This window comes from Stegodyphus dumicola, chromosome 10 (assembly GCF_044657685.1).
Source record: "Stegodyphus dumicola isolate Sdum_Otavi_A_Nest chromosome 10, ASM4465768v1".
NCBI classification, from domain to species: domain Eukaryota; kingdom Metazoa; phylum Arthropoda; class Arachnida; order Araneae; family Eresidae; genus Stegodyphus; species Stegodyphus dumicola.
Window position 1 is genome coordinate 179,157,457 of NC_140777.1, and position 18,775 is coordinate 179,176,231.

Sequence of the window (18,775 nt, forward strand, 5' to 3'; positions counted from 1 at the left end):
TTAAATTCAATTAAATGTTTTAAAGTGTAATTATCAGTTTTCAGGCTAGTATAATGTGCAGGGGGAGGGGGAAGTAGAAGAAAAAAAAAAAAAAAAAAAAACTACATGGAACAGAGAAACAAGATTATTTCTCCATTTGCAGTTATCACATGCGAGTAAGCTTAATTATAACAGCAATTTTGTTTGAAGTTGCCACGCTTAATACATCTTGTGGAGTTTCATTTTCACGATGAAGCATATTTTACTAGAAATTATTGAAGTAGCTTTTTAAATATTTTAATATTGAACAAACCCTTTCACTTTCATTACCTGTTTAATGCAAGTCATAAATTAAAGTATAAATCTAATGCTTTTGTCGTTTAATTTTAGAGCTTTGTTAAATGTTATTTTCATTACTTTTTAACAGTGTTCATAAGAGGGGGGTATTTTATAGGAGTTTTTAATTTTTATGTAATTCTCCCAAATCAGATTTGTATAATACAGTCAAAAGTCGTTAATCCGGACTCGTCGGGACTTTGGCGATTCCGGATTATAGATTATCAGTTTAAATCTCGTAAGATGGCATGCAGAAATTCTAAAATTAAAAATATGAAACCGTAATTTATGAAATAAAGAACAATTATGATCTAAAGGGTATTAAAATTTACAAAAAAAAAAAAAAGTTTAATATTTATTTGTTTACTTTATTAAAGATTTCTTTCAATGTGAGTTGTTTAAGTTGCTTCGTTTTATGTGATAATACTTTCTCTTTAATTCTATAAACAGACATAATTTCTTGTTCAGTTACAAAGTTCCGCTGTTCAAGTCCCGTAATTGCTGTGCCGAGAATACCGACTAACTTGTCAATCGAAAGTTTTTCGTTTTCACTAACCTCTCTGTCACCTTCTTCATGTCTTTATCCATTTCTTGCAGCAATTCCACTTTTTGTTTGATGGACATCGAAACATACTTTCGTTTTGTAGATCCTTTGGGAGCTCCAGCATCGGAAATTCTATTTGACATAATCGAAAGTTCAAGTTTACTTTTATAAAATTGCTCTTACAGTCTGCAAAAAATAATAAGCCAGATCCAACTCGAAGATTAAGGAACAACGCAATCAACATTAACTGAAATAGATAATTAGATAATTTGAGTTTATACCGTCCGTTCTATATAAAATGCACACGCGAAAATGTATTCTGCGCTTGCGCACACGCATATGCGCAGTCGTAAAGGTCTTACGCGCACGTGTCAACGCGGCGCATGCGCAGAAAATTTTTAGCTTTGAGGTCCGGATTATGGGTGTCCGAATTAATGACTTTTGACTGTACACATTTTAATTTTATGTAATATTATAATTTTTACCTCATTTTTTTATAAATGCTTAAAATTTTAATTCATGATAAGTATCTTTGAAGGTATATTTGTTGCATTATAAGGATAGAGACATGTTAAGTAATGTTTATTGGTAAAAGTATTGTTATAAGCCCTGTAGAGTATTTTATATCAAACTTGTCAGAACATTTGCAATAGTTCTTGAGCCTAACTTTTTATAATTCATTTTTGTTTCAGACTTCTGCACATTATTGTACATTTCCTTAAATTAGAAAAAAGAACATAATTGATATAACATGAGGATAATTTGTAAGAGTCATGTTTCTTTCCTTAGACTTTATTACATTTGAAACAATTTTTTCCCCTTATTCCTGCAAATATTTGCTTTATATAAACTCTTGTATTTTTTCTTACACTGTATTAATTTTTGTACTGTATAGGTAACTTGTTTAACTGAATCATTTGTAAACATTAATATCAAACATACTGGAAATTAAAAGTATATTATTTATTAAAATATATTGCATAAATTTGTTACAATTTAAGTTACATGAAATTCACTGAACTTGTGATCCTGAAGAGCTTTCATATTTTAAAAATTGATTCTTGTTAATGTTTGACAATCAGTATATATACCAAATAATACAGTAGTAATAAATTGTATAATTTTCTCATATAATTTAAATAATGAATAAAGTAAAAAATTTTATGTCTCTATACTGTTTATTGTTCTGAATCTCGCAGAAATATGCACAATCCCGATACATTAGTAACATTCTAGTTGGTAAATTCTAATTATATATGGTATTGTGGAAATATTTTATTACAGAACAGAAAAATTATATCATTAATTTCCCTTGAAGCTTCGTATGGATTTTTTAAGATTTTATTAGAAGCAATAATTAAAATATATTCAATAAATTTCATAAACAAGCAAAATAATTATATAAAACATTTTTTAAATTCTGCTTTATATTTAATATGTTAGCAAAGAATGTATTTAAAGCCCCTTGATTTAAACTTCATATGCTTTTGCATCATTACTATGTAGTGAAGCAAAACTGAAAATTGTCAATCACTTTTTCAGGTTAACAGTCTGTCAACTAGTAAAATTATTCTGGGTCCCAAGTCTTTGCAAAGTAATAATAAGCCATTTTTTGCCATATTCAAATCATTCATAATTCTTGCTATTTTAACTATTAATTGGATATATTCAAATTTATAAATTTAATTACATGTCTTCAGACTGAGGATTAAAAAAGTAACATGATACAAACCGTAATTTCAAATTAGAATTTTAAAAGTACTGGAAACTTGATAATGAATTTTTAAAAAACCAGATAAAATTGAAAATAACACTAGTTATATTTTTCATAAATAAAACAGTCAGAGGTCTTGGACTGCTGAATTTAGTACTTGCTTGCTTTGAGACTTAAGATTGTAGTATAGAAAAGCTTGTCAGTACATATATCAGTTAAATAGCATTTGCATGCTTTCTTGGTAATCCAAAATGAAAATGGAAGAACAAAGTTTGTAGAAAAAATAACATTTAAAATGAATAAATAATTTCTTACAAAAATTATTCTACATACAAAATAGGTATTACCTTAAGCAAAAATATAAAATCTGTGATTGCATTTGTGCTGATATATCACTGTATACTTTCTACTGAGTATTTAAAACTTTTTATGTATACTTTTAACTCTATATTATCTGCAATCGTATCAGCACTCACTGTAATATATATTACGATACAATATTTTTGGAAGATAGGCCAAAGGTGGTAGCAAAATCTGAAGGCATCAGAATTTAAGAACTGTAGTGATTATAATGGGTGGCAATAGGCTCAAATTTGCAACTTTTAAGGTGACAAGCTTTTATGTTACATAACTACGTCTTAATGCAAATTATGCTTATATACATTTTGCATATCCTAAGCTTTCTCATTTAAGAACCTGCAAATATCTCGTATGTTCACTTCAAAGTACTTGAGATTTAATCACATAAATATGACAATTATATCAGTCTGATGCAATGCAAAAACTATATTATAATGAAATAACTCGTGATTAATACAGATAAATATTTTTCAACAGATTTAAATCCAAAGATTCCAAAAGTATGTTTCACAAATAATTATTTTGATAAAACTGAATAAATTTTGATGAAACAGAAATAAATACAGTTCATTTTACATATCTTTATTAAGAAATTCTTAAAGACATAGGAAGAACTATACATAAATTCAGTCTTTAAAACTTCGAAAAAATACTATTATATGAAAACATGAGTTATTTTTCCATAAACATTTTCATTAAATATTAAATTTCATGTGTATTTTAAATAAATTCAGAAAGAATACAATTTCCTTCTTTGAGACATAAAAAATATTTTTTTTCACAAGAACTTGCCTTTATAATTTGCTGCACATGAGATTTTAATAAAAACTATACATATAATCATAATTATGAATAATTATTACATAAATTTTTAGGGCTTTACTAAAATATGTTCATAAATTTTCAGTACAAGCAATACAAAGCTGTTAATTTTCACATATATCTTCAAAAATTATATAATGAAACCTAATAAAATAACTTTACACATTAACTTAATGAAGCTGCTTGCACTTGTTATATTCTCAAATATATAATCAGTTAAAAGTATTGATAAACTATAGGCAAAAGAGTAAAAAATGTTGTGTAACCTCATAAGCAATAAATAATAAACGGCATTTGTTGAGACTGTCAGTATTCATGTAAATGAAATACATCCCCATTGCATTCTAAAATTAACCACATCCCAATACTTACATGTTAAGACTGTCAGTGTTTGGTCCAAAAACCAACAGGCTTGCATGTTAAGACTGTCAGTGTTTGGGCCAAACACTGACAGTCTTGGGTTGTGGCAAATAAAAGAATTCAATGGGGTTGAGGTTACATCAACCACAAATGCGTGAACCATTTCCCATGTCTGAAAAGAAATTTGCATTTCTTTTCAGACGGGAAGGACTGGTATATCTGCAAATCATTTTCTTACATCCAGGAAACATTTGCAAATAGATCAAAAAACTTATTCCTAAAAAGAAATAAAAATTTAATATAAGTATTCAATGGGGTAACACACAGAGATTTACAAAAAAATTATATAAATCATTTAATAAAAATATTCCAAAGATTTTTCAATTTTTTAGATCTAAACAATAAGTAATTTAAAATTATGACCCCTCCCAAAAAAAGCAAATTTAGTTTTGGCATGGTGTTTAACAAAACCTGCATCAATTTCGAGGCTGATCAGACACAGATCCTTCTTTTTCAGGAGCAAACAAATTCTTTCAAAGACGAGAGAAGCACGGAATATTTTATATCAAAAGCAATGTGCAGAGTAAAATGAAAATGTGTGTCATACCATTATCAAGGATAACAGTAATATGAACTGAAAAAAATTATACAAATTTGAAAATGTTAGGTAGAATTAGACTGATATTAATGGCATTAACGTAAGGTACACTGCTTAAAAAAAAAAAAAAAAAAAAAAAAAAAGAGAGAGAGAGAGACAGTTTTATATCTCCTGTTATACTGGGCCAATTGACAAAATTCAAATTGCGTTCTTCGAAAGAGCGACTTAGGATATATATTAGATTTATATATAGCACTATTCTTACATAGGTATTTTGACACAAAATCAGACTTTTTCTGAAATAGCATACCATTGTTTTTACATATTTTGATTCTACAACTCAAATTACGCCTAAATATTAAATTTTGTAAAATTTGGAGCGAAATTTACGGAAAAATTCACAAATTTATGTTGGCCCTTTTTTTCAGTTTGTGCCAAGAAAAGGTCACTTGGCGAACTTCTTAATATATGGCAACCTAGTTTCCTTTCCCATGAGAGGAAAAAAAATGTCACAATCGTTCCTTTTTTCGAAATAATATTCTTTATATTATATTTTTAATTATAACTTATTATTTTAAGTAATTTTTTCTTTTTCGAATTTCATTTTAATTGTTTAAGTTGCATGTTTTTTTTTCGAATAACTGTTTTAAAAATTTCTATTTACCTATTCGAACTGCGTAAATAAAGGTGCATCGTTTATTTTTTTTTAAATAGTTTTCTTTATATATATTTTTTGTCATAGTTATTATTTTAGGTAATTTTTAAATTTTTATACTTTTATTTTAATTGTTTGTGTTTCATTGTCTCTTCAGATAATTGTTTTAAAATTTTCTATTTATTCCTTCGAACTGAGCATTTTAAATATATTTAGTAATATAAATTTTCCAGAATTTGATTTTATTTATTTGAATTGCGCTTCTTTCGGAAGAATACTTTGTAACCCAGACTATGATGCGTTTGAAAACTGCACATATTAAAAGAGAAAATACAGTAAAGCACAGCAAACATGCCTTTCAATGTTCCATTCAGAAAACATATACTATGTAAATAAGAGAGATGTATAACAGATATTTCAACTTAGGATGACTTGCATACACTGCTTTAAACAGTTTTATCATTGTGCCCATTGCTTTACACATTATCCTACCTTTGGTTTCTTAAAATCTTATTCATATTTTAGTCAAATATTTTATTTTTGAAATCGCAAGAATCCAATATCATATGATTAAAAAAGTTTTAAATTAAAAAAAATACAAATACTAAATTTTACGCAAAAATTTATTTTTTCTTCTCTTTTTCTTCAGGCATTCTACTTTATTCTTGTTCTTTTTCTTTAGGCATTCTGCAAGTATATTAAAAAGTATCCAACTTTTCGAAACATCTTGGTATTTCTGACAATCACTTTAAATAAAGTTATCACCTTCCATTTCATAAAGGCCCACAACCGGCCGAGCGGTAAAGTCGCTGAACACTGGTAGTTCTTTCTGGAGTTTGAATCCTGATATGTATACCGCGTATGCCAGCTGGTTTCCCTTAGAAAGTTCTTCACGAAGGCATCCTTCCTTAGGCAGATAGCCCTGCTTTGCCAATTCAATCCATTTCATCAGTATTTGGTCAGAGCCTTTATCAGTCTTTAGAGGCTAAACATTTTGAAGGTGAAAGGAAAGACTGGTTTCATCAAGAGGTTTTGGTTTATTTAATTATGACAAAGCACACTAGGGCTATCTGCCTAAGGGAAGGGATGCCTTCGTGGCTGGCTCACATACACGTTACACATAGGGAAAACCACGAAAATGCCCACGCAGCCAGCCCGTTCGCGGGATTCGAACCTCGGACCGAACTAACAGTGTTCAGCGACTTTACCGCTCGGCAGCTGCTTCATCAGGAGGGGAAAAAAAAAAAAAAAAAAAAAAAAAAAAAAAAACATCTTTAGGTGACATCCACATACATCACTGGATAAACTGAATCTTCAAATAATTCGACTGAAAAAATCATGGGATTCTCCATTTATGATACGATATGATGTTCTATAACGTAATTTAAACTTATACAATCATATAGTCTAAAACCAGTCGCTCTTCACTTTAATCTGCAATGATATCGTTTTCGTCTTTTCTGTTAACACAAGCTCAATTGATGGCATTTGCTGGTGTACACGTCCAAGTGTTTTCTCTTTGAACACCTAAATTCTTTGAAGTATCCTGAAAGTATATTCAAATGCATCCAACTTTTTGAAACATCTTGGTATGTCTAACAGCCAAATTTCCCTGCAAATTTTTGCAAAGTTACTTGAAAAGTTACTTTTCTCCCTAATTTACTTCTTTCCTTCTACAGTTATTTTCAGTGCTCACACAAGAAAATTAAGATTTTTCGATTGCTAGACTTCCGTAAATTTTCCATTCTTGTCAATTTTTTAAAATACCAATTACATGAATTGCGTTTTAGCTGAAGACAGCTTTTCATTTTCTAGTCATTTTAACTTAAAGTTTAAAGCGAAGTCCAAAGGATAAATATTTTAATTAAAAGATTTCTGCTAAATGACAAAGAAATAAAACAATCCAACGGGGTTTATTCTGTAGCACCGAGTGACCTGATTCTTATATCGGCTGAAACAATCTAAATCATATTAAAAATCATGTTTTTTTATACAATCTATAACGTGCGAGAAAAATTAGCTTCTTAAAACATTCTTTCTAAGAGGATTAATATAAAAGATTATATTTATATATATATATTTTAAAGCTGGGACTTGAACCAAACTGTCAAACTTTTAAAGTTTAATTTACATGGTGGTTATAATTAAAGTTCCACTTTGAAATAGTCATAAAAGGAAAACTACCGGACCAAATGTTATCAAACTTGGGAATCGAGTAAAGGAGGTTATGGGAATTTATTTTCCGTGGGGGGGGGAAGAGTTCAAAAACTTACCACCAGGGGAAAAATGGCACTGTATGTTATATTGTTAAATGAAATAAGACATGAAAACATCTGTTTAAAATGTGTTTAATAGTTTCCGAAACGTGTTCCAAAGCATGTTCAATGTAGCGTCCAGCATTTTCCGAAAGCAAGTTAAATCCTGTTACTGCATTCTCAACAGCAGCTCTTAGCATATCAGGAGGAATGTTACGGACATGTCAGTGTATCACATTTTTCATTTTTACCTTGTTTAGATTATCACCATAAACAGTGCTTTTGAGATAACCCCATAGCCAAAAGTCACAGAGGTTGAGGTCTGGTGGGAAGAGGGGAAGTGTTGGCCTATAAGACGTACATTCGTGAAATGTTGCCTAAGTAACTGTGCGAAACACATGAGGTGGGGCGCAGCCCTGCATAAAAATCGTAGTATCTAAAATGCCACGTTACTGCAGTTCATGCATCACAAAACATTTTAACATTGACTCTAAGTGAGCTGCAATCACAGTGGTCCAGCTGTCGGCTGCTCTTCAGAGAAAAATGGTTCAGTTATAAAACTAGCTGTCATTCAACATCAAACAGTGTGGAATGACTGCTATGCAATCAAATGCAGTAGGAGAATGCAATGGAACTAGATAGATAACATGAGGGGTTTCTTTGGCCCAAATCGATTAAAAACATTTTGAATCAGTATTTTCATGTTTTAGGGCTGAATTCAGGCTTCAAAAATTACAAATTAGCGATCTGTAAGAAAACAATTTTCAGATTGTACGCACTTGTGTAAGTGATTTGCGATCTCACATTTTCTAATCGCTAATTCGTGGTTTTCACGGACGAATTTCTCACTTACACGGATGGCGCACTCGACTTTTATTGAATTTAATGCCTTTAAATTGTAATTTGCTTACTTCAAAGTTTCTTAAGGGTATACAACATATTAAACCCGTCTGGCAAAAGGTTAAGTTAGGTTCCAACCCATATCTTGTTTAACAATATTGCATACAGCGCCATTTCCCCCTGGTGGTGAGGTTTCGAACTTCCTTTTTTTCATGGCAAATAAATTCCCATGACCTCCTTTACAGGATTACCAAGTTTGATAACACTTGATCCAGTAGTTTTCCTTTTATGACTGTTTCAATGTGGAACTTTAATTATAACTACTCTGTATATTACATTCAAAAGTGGTTAATTCGGACACCCATAATCAGGAATGATCTATAATCCGGACCTCAAAGTTAAAAACTTTCTGCGCACGCGCCGCGTTGACACATGCGCATAGGCGTTTACACGTGCGCCTTAGACCTCTTACGACTGCGCATTTGCGTGTGCGCAGAATACGTTTTCGCGTGCGCGTTTTATGTATAACGAACGGTATAAGCTAAAATTATCTAATTATCTATTTCAGTTAATGTTGATGATTGCGTTGTTCCTTAATTTTCGAATTGGATCCGGCTTATTATTTTTTGCAGACTGTAAGAGCAATACTATAAAAGTAAACTTGAACTTTCGATTATGTCAAATAGAATTTCCGAATCTGGAGCTCCCAAAGGATCGTACAAAACGAAAGTATGTTTCGATGTCCATCAAACAAAAAGTGGAATTGCTGCAAAAAATGGATAAAGACATGAAGAATGTGACAGAGAGGTTAGTGAAAACGAAAAAATTTCGATTGACAAGTTAGTCGGTATTCTACGCATGGCAATTAACGGGACTTGAACAGCGGAACTTTGTAACTGAACAAAAAATTATGTCTGTTTATAGAATTAAAGAGAAAGTATTATCACATAAAACGAAGCAACTTAAACAACTTACATTGAAAGAAATGTTTAATAAAGTAAACAAATAAATATTAAGCTTTTTTTTGTAAATTTTGATACCCTTTAGATCATAATTGTTCTTTATTTCATAAATTATGGTTTCATATTTTTAATTTTAGAATTTCTGCATGCCATCTTACGCGATTTAAACTGATGATCTATAATCCGGAATCGCCCAAGTCCCAACGAGTCCGGATTAAGGACTTTTGACTGTATTAAATTTTAATTTGAAGCTATGCGTTATATGTATACCATGCGTAATTTTCGCTTTTATAGAAAAAGAATCGAAGCAAATATACTTAGGATAATGGACCAAAACTGAAAAAATGTCTCCTTCCTCCGAAAATAAAATATTGAAACTTCGACCTTGAATTTATTGGGTTATCGAAATATTTAATTTGAATTTATTGAGTTATCGAAATATTTAATTTGACTTATCTTCTAAGTCCTAGTTCTGACAACAATTCCATCAAAAATTCTGAATTACTTAAGCTGAAGTAAAAGATTTAGTATATATTCACTGTATGTTAATAAAGTAATCAAAGTGTAATAAAAATATATTATACGAGGGCCATCCAGGAAGTAGATTACATTTCCGTCTGTGTCCGCTAGGGGCGAGGCTAGCGCGGCCATCTTGGGGTCAGAGCGTTGCGCAGCTCAGTCTGCATCTAGCCGTGCTAGTGAGAGGTTCGTGCTGTGCTCCGTTCAGATACTGTGACGGTTTGAAATGTCTGCGTTAATTGAAAATCCCGCGAGCTGCGCTCAGTAATAAGGTTTCTGACTGCAAAAAACTGTAAACCGATAGAAATCTATCGGCAGCTTCGTGAAGTGTATGGGGACAACATTATCACTGAAGGTGGAGTGCGTCAGTGGGTCATAAGATTTCAAAATGGCTGAACCAATGTTCACGACGAAGATCGAAGTGGGAGACCCAGCATAGTGACCGCCGAACTTCTCGAAAAAGTCGATGCTAAAGTCCGTGAAAATCGAAATTTCACAATAACGGAACTTTCTTTGAGTTTTCCACAAATTTCGCGAAGTTTGTTGCACGAAATCATCAGCGAAAAGCTTGGTTACCACAAGTTTTGTGCAAGATGGATTCCAAAAATCTTGACAGAGGACCACAAAAATCAGCGAATGGCTGCAGCGTTGAACTTTTTGGACGCTTACCATAAGGATGGTGACTCTTTACTCGATCGCATCGTTACTGGTGACGAAACATGGGTGAAACATGTGAACTGTGAAACGAAATGTGGCTATGCAGCGTTTTGATGACGACGCACAGCTGCAAGAAGAGGTAACGAAGTGGTTGAAGGCGCAGGCGGCCGAATTTTTCGACGAAGGAATTTCCAAGCTCGTACATCGCTACGATAAATGCTTTAATTTGTATGGTGACTATGTAGAAAAGTAGTATTTGAGTGTGGCTTTCATCTGTATATAATAAAATTTGTTTCCTATACTTTGTTTATTTTTTATTCCAAAACGTAATCTACTTTCTGGATAGCCCTCGTAGAATGTACGCTGATGCAACTTTTTGTCTGACTGCACAAGTTGTAATGGAAGAGAAGGCTTGTAGAGATCTGTTTTTGACATGCCTCTAAAAGTAGATGTCATACTGTTTTTGTCTCTTCAATGTCAAAAAACGTTCCTTTGAGAGGCAGCTTTAGTTTTTGGGAAAGAAAAAAAATCACTAGAAGACAAATTTGAAGAACATGCAGGACGATTGAGTACACATACTTATTTTCGGAACACAAGCAGTTCTCCAACTGGTTACTGAATAATGAAAAGATGCGTTATCATGCAATACAAAACATTTGGAATACGTTTTTTGACTGAATAACGTAAGATTAAAAGTCATCTGCTTAATTCACAGCCATTTACAAGTCAATTACTTAGGCAATTGCAGAATCGTTTAGATACCTGAGCTTGTAAAACAAACCTAATATCACTGGATTTAAACACTTCTTTAATCTTCCGAGAATATTCCTTTTTGAGCTCATATTCCAAGAATATTAAGTGAATACAATTATTGCAAAAGAAATTAAATATTCATTTGCACTACGGCTTGGTAGTTTACTAGCGAGTAAACAAAACTTAAATTCTACTTTTTGTGTCTAAGAATACAACAATATTTTAAATATTTACAAATAAAATATTAAACTGGAGATTTAATTGGAGCCTCACCAGTTGCCTAGCATTTGAAGATTGTTAAATACCAATTGTTTGTTGCGAAGTCTAACCCAGGCTGCATGGTTAGTTTTCGTAGTTTTCTAGGTTCTCTTTACAAAGGTTCTCTATGAAAGCATCTTAATCAAATAGCTCCCATGTTCTTTCTATGTTCAAATAACCAACTAACATAGTTTAAGCATGATTTCCAAGTGAAGTTACTAGCAAAACCCGAATACTCATTAAAAATCATGTAGCTTGCCAATTGGGAGTAACACGAAAGATACGATGCCAATAATTGAATTGCTGTTACGGTACGCTGTTTCTAACCTTAGATGGTCATTCCTTAATTATATATAATTGATTTGTAACTTCTACTAGAGCTGACGGTAAGAACTGAAGTGTAAATAAATAATATCGTGTGCAATCTTGATTAATATAAAATTAAAAATATCTTCATAGAAAAATGTTTGCATTCAGACAAAGTTTTTTGAAATATTTGCAGTTACTTTATAAGAAGAATTTATTAATAACCGTAATAATTACTTATTATATTACTGATGATTAGGATTCAGTTCTTGACAATTACATTCTAAATTAGAATTTTAAGGATATAATGAAAATACGCTATGCACAAAAATACATTTTAGGATAAAAAATGAGTTGATTTTTTATATTTTAAAACTTTCTTAAATTCATTTAATAAACATCGTATCCTCATTGTTAATTGAATCCAGAATGTTGGGTGTTGTTTATATAATTATTCTTATTTGTCCACAGAACCTGCCGACTTATCCAGCCATTAACTAGCTGCAAATCATTTCTACATAACCATTGAACTTTCATTAATTCAATCTCTAGAGAGTTGTATGTTTATATCATAATTTGACTTTTATAAAAATGATTATTCTAAATCTTATGTTTCTATAAAAATATACTGTGCTTTAAAAATATAGATGATATTATCAGCTGCTCTTTCAGCCACTTCATAAGCAACAGCTTGTTTAGAAATGAATTATGCAGTTAATGTCATAAAATATTTTTCATAAAATTCAAATAAACATCAAACGAAAATTTTCAGTTTTAGATAATTCGATTTAAACGAAGTTAAAGTAAAGTAGCAGATGATAAAACACCGAAGGTAAAAATTTACTCTTACAAAAATTTACCCTTATTTTTTTAAAAAAAGGAAGGAAGAGAGAAATTTAAAAAAAGTTAAAAATTTGAATAATATTATCTATACAGTCAAAAGTCGTTAATTCGGAACCCATAATCCAGAATGATCTATAATCCGGACCTCAAAGCTTCAAACTTTCTGCACATGCGGCGCTTTGACGCATGCGCGTAAGTCCTTTACGGCTGAGAATATGCTTGTGCGCGTGCACAAAATACGTTTACGAGTGCGCGTTTAATGTATAACGGGACGGTATAAGCTAAGCTAAAGTTATTTAATTATCTATTTCAGTTAATGTTGCAGATTGCGTTCTTCCTTAATCTTCGAATTGGATCCGGCTTATTATTTTTTGCAGACTGTTAGATCAATTTTATAAAAGTAAGCTTGAACTTTAGATTATGTCAAATAGAATTTCTGATATATATTTATTAATATGTAAATAATCTACAAAGCGAAAGTATGTTTCGAAGTTCATTAAACAAAAAGTGGAATTGCTACAAAAATGGATAAAGGCATATCCTTTATCTAAACTTTAACTTTTTTTTTTCTAAACTTTGTTTATCTTTAACGCCGCAGCGCGCAATGAATTGGAAGTTGATCTGTTGGCACTATCCTTATCTTCAGGGCAGATGTTTTTATTTTATTTTCCTTATTAAATGTAGTATTTCATCTCGATGTACTCCATCTTTAATATGATTTAAATCAAATTCCTCGTCATTATAATTCTCTTCCGATAGCGAAGAAAGTGACAGAGGTTATTGAATACGAAACAATTTTGATTGACAAATTAGTCGGTATTCTCGACACAGCAATTATAGGACTTGAACAGCGGAAGTTTGTAACTGAACAAGAAATTATGTTTGTTTAAAGAATTAAAAAGAATGTATTATCACATAAAAAACGAAGAAACTTAAACAACTTACATTGAAAGAAATGTTTAATAAAGTAAACAAATAAATGTTAAGCCTTTTTCTTTTTGTAAATTTTGATACCCTTTAGATCGTAATTGTTCTTTATTTCATAAATTACGGTTTCATATTTTTAATTTTATAATATCTGCATGCCATCTTACCAGGTTTAAACTGATGATCTATAATCTGCAACATTAACTGAATTAGATAATTTTAGCTTAGCTTATACCGTCCTTTATACATTAAACGCGCATGCGTAAATGCATTTTGCACACGCATATTCGCAGCCGTAAAGGTCTTATGCGCATGCGTCAACGCTACACATGCGCAGAAAGTTTGTAGCTTTGAGGTCCGGATTCTAGATCATTCCGGATTATGGGTGTCCGAATTAACGACTTTTGACTGTATGTTATTTCAGGAAAAGTCCGATTTTGTGTCAAAATACCTATGTTAGAATAGTGCTATATATAAATCTAATATATATCCTAAGACATGCTTTCGAGACATGAAAAACGCGGTTTGAATTTTGTCAATCAGCCCAGTAGACGGGAGATATAGAGCACTGTCCCATTTTTTTTTTTTTTTTTTTTTTTTTTTTTTTTTTTTTTGAGCAGTGTACAGTTTTATGAATGTGAAAAGCTTAATGGATTCTTAACAGAACCAAAATCGAAATTAAGTGCCTAATTCTGATTAGCTATTGAAAATTTTATTTTTCCTTTTTAAGCATAAGATCTGTGATATTTGATACAAAATTTCAATGCTTTTTTAGTTTAGTGATACATATCAAACCCCACCAACAAATATGCTATGAATTTCCCAAGAATTTAACTGAGTTGGGACCTACTTTTAAACTTTGCAATGGTGTTTTTCTCTTTCAATTTGATTCAAACAATAAACATTTAATTATGGCAAATAGAAAGTAATCTACCTTACAACAAATGCTTTCAGAAAACTCTCTAACAGAGATTATCTATTATTTACATATACAGTCAAAAGTCGCTAATCCGGACTCGTCGGGACTTCGGCGATTCCGGATTATCGATTTTTCCGGATTATAGATCATCAGTTTAAATCTGGTCAGATGGCATGCAGAAATTATAAAATTAAAAATATGAAACCGTAATTTATGAAATAAAGAACAATTATAATCTAAAGGATATCAACAATCTATGAACAGCTGACAGGTTATCCTTTTTTTTTAATAAACTGAAACTTTTAAAAATTTTAAATTTCACTTATCAGATATTTATTAAAACATACATTAACAATATCATAAAGGAAAAATTGAAATTTTTATTTATTTTCCATCCAAAATCCAAAGTTTGGTACTTTATTAAACTTTGTTTTTCAAAGATATTGATACCTAAATATTAAATTTTCAAACTCATATTTCTTTAAACATGCTTAATCAATCATTAAACAACTTACTCAATTTTACTGTTGTTAATGCATTTGGTGCTTTATGTTTTTCTGTAGTATTTTATAATTTTTAATGATGATGTTTTGAGTTTTATGTATTTTTTCTTTGCTGTGAAGTGAGAACTGAATTGAATGAGAAATATATCTCTAATGAAATTTGAGGAAACAAATAATTGATGTGTACATACTAATGTGCAGATAAACTAGGTAATGTACTGTTTATTGATGCAAAACAAAATTAAAAACAGTTATTAACTGTTGATTAAATCTTCACAAAAAGCTTTACAAATATCTATAACAGACTAAGATAATTTTGACTAAATAAAATTTAATAAGAAAAATTATGCTGAAAATCACTAAGGATGAAGACATACAAGTAGCACAATTTAATAAATTCAATAAACTTGATTTATAGTTGAGAAACATTTTCCTTATTAATGGTTAAAAATTTTGATATTTCAGTTGTATACTCCGAGATGTAATGTAATACCAGAAAAGTTGACAGCTATGCTACTTATCTATTAAAAAATTTTTAAAAGTTATTGATCTTTCAATAGAAAATATGAAACACACATTCTTTTAAATTTTCAACTTAAGCATACAGATTCTCTTAAAATCATACTTACTGAACTTTTTAAACAGAAATGAATGAATTTCTACAGAAAATTCTTTCTTAAGATTACAGTTTCCTATTTTTATATGAAAAATAACCAATATTAAAAGCACAATTAAAAAAATTTTAAGAAGTGGCAGTAGGAGACACTTACATTAGTTGACAGTGATAAGGAAGGACAAAAAAAAATCTTCAACTGCAGAGAAAACTATCATCACACTAAATCTTGCAAGTGTGAAACAAAATAAACCTTGAAATATACCAAAAGAAAAGTAAGTTGTATTGATGTTGTAAAGAAAAATAAATTGTAATAATTATATTTCAAATTCAAGTACAGTTCAACCAGATAAGGCATACACTAATGAAAACAATTTAAGCTGTGATGTTTTTTTCAATATGTTTCAGGCTTGCACATACCATATCATCATTTATGAACATGTGGATAGCCAAAAGATCAGTTATTGGTTTAATCCTAGTAAAGGGCACACATGGGATTTGGCAACTTCTGAAAATTTTATGATAAGCAGTTGACACAGTAATAAGATGAGCAACAAACAAGTCATTTTTGTGTTTGGAGACAATTTTCAAAATCACACCAAGGCTGTACCGTATACCAAGATTTCACCCAGTTATTTACAGTCTGATACAGCCTTTTAAAAGTTTTAAACACAAAACGAAAACAACAGTCCTTTAGGGACAAAGCCCTTTTGGACTAATAAAGTAAGAATCAGAATAAATGAACATGGGAACAAATAAAAAAGTTAATAAGGTAAAATGTTAAGAATTTAAACAACAAGGAAAGGAAAATAAGAGATGTAATCTTTTAAAGGAGTTCATAAAAGCTCTGGCATTCCAATATAGTTTACTTGTCTCACCACGTTTCTGAGACTCTTTATCTAGTTCTGGGCATATAAGATGTTCTGTATTCATGATGTCCGAATTGCAAATTTGGCATATACTAGATCAACTGAATATTAATTAATGTTAAATTTAAGACTAATTTCATTTTGTAACTGAATACTAATTCCAAATTGAAATTAACTGTATTAAGTGGCTTCAGTTATTTGACAATATGGAAACCCCTGGCAGATTTGGAAAACTTCATAAACCACTCTTGGGAGGGAGAGACAAACTGGCAAAGCTTTTAAATAAAACTATTAGCAATTAAATGTAGGCCTCTCTTCTTCAAGGGAACATGTAAAACAAAACAAAAAAAAACTTAATTTTATTCAAAATCTCTGCCAGTCTATGGCTGCTTTTTTGTTTACTTTAAAATTCTACATTAATGTAGCATTTTTCTAATTAAAATTTATTTATTAAGTATAAGAGTGAGGAAAACACTATAATTATATACAATTAAATTATATTTATTTAATTGAAGATGTAAATGATTTTATGTGCCTAATAAATCAGAATAAAAATTTTTAATACTCAGGTTCCGAATAATGAGATTTCATGATTAACATAAATACATCTGCGGGGAAAGTGTAGAATCGCCCACTGCTTGGCACGTTTTTAAGAATTGCACACTTGGTATCCATGTACACATCAAACCATTTTCACTTAAAAAACATTCCAGAACTGCACAAAAATGGCATAGCGCACGCTTTTGACTTTTGGCACAAACTAGGCTTTTGACCTAGTTTCACTTAAAAAGTCAAAGAAAATGGACAAAAATCCAATTCTTCTTACTCTTATAAAAAGCGCCAAACAAACGGCAATCAAATAAGTGGGCGTTTCTACACTTTTAGCGGTTTAATTCTAGTATCCGGTGCACATGGGATTTGGCTACTTCTATAATGAGCAGTAAAAACAGGACATATACGATAAGTAGTAAACGGATCATTCAATGAATATATATATAGTTATACATAGTATATACTATGTATGTCACTATATACATAGACGTTCTTTGGGTCATTTTTGGTGTTGGCGATAATTTTCAAAAAAAGTGCCAAGGCTGCACCGTATACTAGGATTTTACCCTTTAGCCACATCTGCTTCCTTAATAAAGGCAAACGTTGAATATTTCTTTTATGTTTTGTATTATTATGAAGAAAAACACTAATGTGAGATATCAATATATGCAGGACAGATTGGATGCAAGTACATGAAATACAATATTTTCTGCAGGGTCTACAGACATTCTTAACATGAGATGGAAATTCAGAATATGTAATTAAATATACTTTTATCATATACACAGAAGCAACATAATGTCCCATTAAAGTTAATGCAGAACTGTTTACCATCTTTATCTCTTTATTCAAGTAATCAGATATCAACAAATGATTATCACTTAATAAGGGCATCATAATCACGTAATTATTTTCTTTAAGCACATAGCTTATATTAAAAAAATATCGCCTTTCCCAAATGTTTGCACACATTTTGTGTTTCAATGCCATATAGCATGCTTGCTACCTGAAAACATTTACCGATTTAACCAGGAAACATGATACTTCAGTGTCAGTAGCGTAGCTAGGGTGGGGCAAGGAGGGGCATCTGTCCCCGGGCGCAGCATCCAAGGGGCGCCAAATTGATGCTACGAAATTTTTTAATGAAATATTTTCCATTTCTTGCACACAGAAAGGGGCGTAAATTCTTCAGTTGTCCCCGGGCGCTAGAAACTCTAGCTATGCCCCTGTTCAGTGTGAAGCTCATTTGAAAGCAAAATTGTTAAAATCATTATATATAATTAAAATAATGTATTTCAAGCAGTCAAAAAATTCAAAATATAAAATCTAGAGGGTAATATGAACCGATTATTTCCGATTAAGACAAAAAAATTTAAGACGGAAAGCAACGATTAATACAATCAAAACTCATAACGTGTTAGCAGCACAGACTTAAAACCTTAAGCATACTAAAAAGACGCATAAAATTCATACCTTAGGCAGGCTATATACAGCAATTTTTAACAGGTTAAAAGTGTCATGTATCTTCTCATATATTATACCGAATACAGTATTAATGATATATATATTTTATGCATATATAAAAATTAAAAACACAGAATTCCGTACGTTATACCTACAATTTCTCTGCC

The 18,775-nt window shown here is 30.8% G+C and overlaps 1 long non-coding RNA gene across 1 annotated transcript; it reads right to left on the minus strand.

Moving 5' to 3' along the window:
- Positions 1-1,807: 1,807 nt before the first annotated feature.
- Positions 1,808-18,753, minus strand: LOC118186234 (uncharacterized). Its single transcript, XR_004757738.2, has 3 exons — positions 18,618-18,753; positions 15,881-15,976; positions 1,808-4,392 (listed from the first exon to the last, which is right to left on the minus strand). It is a non-coding gene; the product is annotated as an uncharacterized LOC118186234 (long non-coding RNA).
- Positions 18,754-18,775: the final 22 nt, after the last annotated feature.